This window comes from Pantherophis guttatus, chromosome 2 (assembly GCF_059756535.1).
Source record: "Pantherophis guttatus breed Tessera chromosome 2, ASM5975653v1, whole genome shotgun sequence".
In the NCBI taxonomy this organism is placed as follows: Eukaryota; Metazoa; Chordata; class Lepidosauria; order Squamata; family Colubridae; genus Pantherophis; species Pantherophis guttatus.
In genome coordinates this window covers 255,509,203-255,515,412 of record NC_142064.1, presented here as the reverse complement: position 1 = coordinate 255,515,412, position 6,210 = coordinate 255,509,203, and positions in this window count along the sequence as shown.

Genomic DNA, 6,210 nt, shown 5'->3' with positions numbered 1-6,210 from the left:
AAAAGGGATACTGCAACCGTCATAAATATGTAGGGTTGCCAGGTCTGCTTCCAAAAAATAGCGGACAAGCGGGGGGGGGGGTTAAGTAGTAAAAAAATAAAAAAAAAATTTACAATTAAATTATATATTTTCTTACAAACAATTTACAATAGGCCGTTGTATTTGTTCTGTCGGTTTCATTGTTGGTAATCCATGCAAAAGTAGCTTTCCAGTCTTTGGTGTATTTGCACATTCCTCTCTTTCGTTTTAAAGAATTCGAAATCTCGCCGCTGTCACTCTCATCACTCGACGCCATTTTAGGTCAGTCGACACAAGCTACAATACATTTTAAAAATGTGAACTGTACATAATTTTATAATATATTTTTATTTTAATCTCATTAATTTTTTCGGAGAATCGAGTTCAATGGATATTCGATCTTTGTCTCATTCTAACTTATGAAAAAAAGACAAAACGCGATTCTCCTATCCTTATTCTCTTAGACTCTACAGCTTTAGATTACGTACCATTTTATCATAAAGCTTTTGAATAAAAAAAATGTCCACTATTTTGTGAAAAAAAATAGTGAACATAATGTGAAAAAAGTGGACTGTCCGCTCAAATAGTGGACACCTGGCAACTCTATAAATATGAGTCAGTTGTCAAGGCTCTGAATTTTTATTGTGACCATGGGGTTATACTGCAACGGTTATAAGTGTGGAAGCTTAAGCCACTTTTTTCAGTGCTGTTATAACTTCGAATGGACACTAAATGAACTGTTGTAAGGTTGAGGACTACCTGTGTTTATTATATTATTTTTCTTATTGGTTATTTTCTGATCATTTTCTTCATGTGCCAACCAGCAGAGTCTTGATGCAACCATTAAAAAGATTGCTTCAGCTTTTTAAACCCAGCAAAGTCAGATTCTTCTCTACAATAGAGACCATGTTCTGAAGACCTGGGGTGGCTTTGGAGACAGCTGAACCCATGCTGTTGTGAGACAGATCAGTGGCGAAGGGACAATAGAGAGATCTCAAAGATTCAGACACAAGTTGTAGTAATTTAAGGGTTAAAAATCTGTTTGCTTTACCATATTTCACATGGAAATACTATAAATACGAGAGCATGCAAATCAGAGGTGGGTTTCAGCAGGTTCTGACCAATTCTGGAGAACCGGTAGTGGAAATTTTGAGTAGTTCGGAGAACTGGTAGTAAAAATTCTGACTGGCCCCGCCCCCATCTATTCTCTGCCTCCCAATTTCCAGCTGATCAGGAGGAAGTGGGGATTTTGCAGTAATCTTCCCCTGGAGTTGGGTGGGAATGGAGATTTTACAGTATCCTTTTCCTGCCACGCCCACCAAGCCATAGATAGATAGATAATTTTATTTCTCTACCGCCCCTTTCCCGAAGGACTTGGGGCGGTGCACAGCCAAGTAAAAAACACAATACAAATCCAAATTAAATTTAAAAATTATTAAAATTATTACATTTGCAGCCAAAATTCATTAAAAACACAAAAATTTAAAACTCTGAATTTAAAACTCCTTTACAAAGATAGCCCTGCCTGTCGGAAGAGCAGGGTCTTGAGGGCACAGCGAAAAACTCGGAGGTCAGAGATTGTGCGTATTTCCGGGGCAGTTCGTTCCAAAGGGCAGATGCCCCCACAGAGAAGGCTCTCCCCCTGGGTGTCGCCAGCCAACATAGTTTGGCCGACAGCACTCTGAGGAGTCCCTCTCTGTGGGAGCGAACAGGTCGGTGGGAGGTTATCGGTGGCAGAAGGCGGTCTCGTAAGTATCCAGGTCCTGAGCCATGGAGCGCTTTAAAGGTGGTAACCAACACCTTGAATCGCACCCGGAAGACCACTGGGAGCCAGTGCAGCTCGCGCAGGAGAGGTGTTACGTGAGCGCAATGGGTTGCACCCATAATTATCCGCGCGGCTGCATTCTGGACCAGTTGGAGCCTCCGAGTGCTCTTCAAGGGGAGCCCCATGTAGAGAGCATTACAGTAGTCCAGCCGAGAGGTAACAAGGGCATGAGTGACCAAGCGCAAGGCGTCCCGGTCCAGAAAGGGACGCAACTGGCGGATCAGGCGAACCTGATAGAAGTCCCCCCTGGCCACGGCCGTCATATGCTCTTCTAAAGACAGCTGTGTATCCAGGAGAACACCCAGATTGCGAGCCCTCTCTGTGGAGGGTAAAGATTCACCCCCTATAGACAGCGATGGCGATAGCTGACTTTACCGGGACGCCGGGAGCCACAGCCACTCGGTCTTGGAAGGGTTGAGTTTGAGCCTATTTCTCCCCATCCAGACCTGCACGGCCTCCAGGCAGCGGGACATCACGTGCCATGCCACGCCCACCAAGCCACACCCACAGAACCGGTAGTAAAATTTTTTGAAACCCACCACTGATGCAAATGCAAGTAGATTAACAGGTACCACTTTAGTGAGAAGGTAAGAGAGTTCCATGTCTCTTTGGTGCATAGCCATGCTGGCCACATGACCACGGAAATTTTCTTCGGACAACACTGGCTCCCTCTGCCAAGAAATGAAGATGAGCACCATGTCAGGCCTGGAAGCCATCTTTTTAGTTGCATCTTCAGGCCTGCCACATTTACTATTGTGGGAAACTGGGAGGGGGGATTGTATGGAGGCAGGGTGATATATAATCATAATAACGTTCCTTTCTCAGAAGGTCAAGGACATCTTGCCCTGCACCTGAAGGGTTGGAACTGGGAGGCGTCTCCACTCGGCACGGTATTTGGATTGGACCATGTGATGGACATGTGTGTGTTGGGCAGGGTGTTGAACTTTCCTTTGGGTGGGGAAAACCTGGAAGCTTTCAGATTCGGGTTTTCCCAGATGTGCCAATATGACATCTCTAATAAAGTGTAACTTTGAGGAAACTCAAGCCTCGGAGTTTTCTTTCGGGGGTGTTACTTGGAACCCTAACATTAACCCGTAGAGATGGATACGACTGGACAGGGAAACCTTTACCTTTTTACAGGTAGTCCTCGACCACAACTGAGCCCAAAATTTATGTTGCTAAGCGAGAAGCTGTTAAGTGAATTTTGTCCCATTTAACGAATTTTTCTTGCCACAGTTGTTAAGTGAATCACTGTAGTTGTTAAGTTAGTATCAAAGTTTTTAACGGAATCTGGCTTACCCATTGACTTTGTTTGTCAAGTTGCAAAAGTCGATCACATGATCCTGGGACACGGCAAGCGTCATAAATATGAACCAGTTGCCAAAGCATCTGATTGGGTAACCACGGGGATGCTACAATGGTCATATTGTGTAAATAAACGGTCATAAGTCATTTTTTTCAGTGCCATTGTAACTTTGAACGGTCATTAAATGAACCGTTGTAAGTTGAGGACTACTTGTACTTGGAAATGAACTGGCAGTTGGTGTAAGACAGAGGTCTTCAAACTTGGCAGCTTTAAGACTTGTGGACTTCAACTCCCAGAATTCTCCAGCCAGCATAGCTATTCTGGGAGTTGAAGTCCACAAGTCTTAAAGCTGCCAAGTTTGAAGACCTCTGGTGTAAGGCATTTTTTTTCCCCTTTCTAAAAGAAAGTGGCTGTAGCAATGGAGATATTCCAAGGAAAAACACAAATTGGATTAATCCTTCTTACCGTATTGGATCACTTGACTACTGTCCAGGGATGGAAATTTTAATGTCTTTACCCACTTGAAATTTTCCTCTCATATTTACAAAGTGAGAACTTTGTTCTTCCTTCCCACCCAGTACAAAAAAAAAGAAGTACATGAAAAGCCAAGTTTGGCAATAAATATTTGAGACCACGTATTCTAACTTGAACGGAAGGTGAACTTGAATCTTAAAATAACCCTCAACTGAAAGGGAAACTTTTTCAGAAGAAGAAATCCCCCCCATATTTCTGTTTCCATTCCTATTTTACTTACTTTCAAGTCGATACAACACTTCCTCATTAAGCCTTCCTCATGCATACATTCTCTCAATTCGGATCATTGGCTCTTTGCATATATCAACTCTGAAAATTCCCTATTATATACCGTTTCACAGGGCAAATGGCTTCCAAAGCCATTTGCCAGCTAATATTTTGAGGAAGATCCTGGCATGTGTTCAAAACGGAAGTAAGGGAGTTATAACAATTGGATTCTTCTAACACGCCATCCGTGGGGCTGGTCTTGATAACATTTTTTAAAATGTTATCTAATTTTAGGTTCTATTTAATTGGGCCAAACTATGTTATAATAATAATTTTAATTAGCAATTTTATGATGTTTGTGTATCTATATTTTTCTTGACTGTACACCGTCTTGAGTCCTACGGGAGAAAGGCGGTATAGAAATATAATAAATAAATAAATAAATAAATAAATAATTGAGGGCTATCCAGTACTTCAGCTGATCCAGAATCCAGCAGGATGGTGCGAATTGCTTTGTTCATGTGACATTTTATGTATTTATTTTTATCCCACCTTTATTATTTTTACGAATAACTCGAGATGGTGAACACACCTTCCTCCTCCTATTTTTCCCACAGCAATCCTGTGAGGTGAGGTGAGCCGAGAGATTTGAGTGACTGGCGTAGGGTCACCCAAACGATGTTCATGGCTAAGGCAGGACTAGAACTCCCAGTCTCCCGATTTCTAGCCTGGTGACTTAACCACTAGACCAAATTGGTCTATTTCAGGGGTCTCAAACTGTAGTTCTCTTCGGGCCGGCCAGGGGGTGGGCCAAACTGGCCACTCTGCCAGCCAAACTGGGCCACGGAGGGGCCATGTGAGCCCCCCCATGCCCTGTTTTCAGCCTGGACAGCTTCCTGCAGCACCCTGCTAGCCAAAATGGGGTGCAGGGGGCCACATGAGGGCCCCCCGTGCCAGAGGTGGGTTTCAGCAGGTTCTGACCAGTTCTGGAGAACCGGTAGGGGAAATTTTGAGTGCAGTAGTAAAAAATTCTAACTGGCCCCATCTATTCTCTGCCTCCCAAGTCCCAGTTGATCCGGAGGAAATGCGGATTTTGCAGTAACCTTTCCCTGGATTGTGGAGGGAATGGAGATTTTACAGTATCCTTCCCCTGGATTGTGGAGGGAATGGAGATTTTACAGTATCCTTCCTCTGCCACACCCACCAAGCCATGCCCACTAAGCCACACCCATAGAACCGGTAGTAAAAAAATTTGAAACCCATCACAGCCCCGTGCCCCATTTTGGCTGCCATAGGCACTGCGGGCCAGTCCTTTACGATTTCCAGGCCAGTCCCATGGGCCAGGTTTAAGCACCCCAAGGGCCTAATCCAGCTCACGGACATTGAGTTTGACACCCCTGGTCTATCTTGTTACTCTGTGATCTGCACTATCTCCTAATAACCTTCCAAGTACAATTCAAGATGGTGGATATCACCTTTAAAGCCATACGTGGCATAGAACTTGAGCTATTTGCAGATCTGCCTTTTCCTATGAACACTGCCCAACCCCAGGTATTCCCACTCCCACTCATTAAGTCGTCACTTGATAGGATTTAAGTAGCATCACATTTTAGTGGCCGTCTTGCTCACTGGAATGATCTTCCCCCAGACATCTGATGGGCCCTGACTCTGTCTCCTTTAGAATGGTGTTTCCCCAGATCTGAATGGAGATAAATGCCTAGGTTGGGAATATCCAACCTTGGTAACTGTAAGAATTCTGGACTTCAACTCCCAGAATTCCCTGGGGAATTCTGAGAATGGAAGTTCACAAGTCTTAAAAGTCCCCCAAGGTTGGGCACACCTAGTCTTGGTGAATGGAGTCCCCTATTGTTTGTTAATTTAATCTATTCCGTTCAGCTTGCCATTTTTGCACATTTGTGTTTTTTTTCAAGAATGTGTAATTTATTTATTTATTTATTTATTTTGGCTGTATGTTTAATTTATGTTGTATGAGGCCGAGAATCACATTCAATTGATTGAGTTGGACAGTTTGAAATAAACACAGGATGGGCCTCGTAGTGATTGCAATTCACAAAACCAAGCAGGAACTATCAGCTACGTATTACACCGTGCTAAGGAGTCAATGTATGTTCTGATTTTATTTTGCTTTTCTTGCTTACTGCAGGAATAAAGAAACAGCAGACATCTAGCAAGGCACAAACATATTGTGATACACCATATTCCATTTGATGTGAAAGTTTCACAACACAGCTAGATGCCATGCATGGACACATGTTGAAAATATCTTGTTGGCTTTGGAGAATCATCCTTTATCATCTCT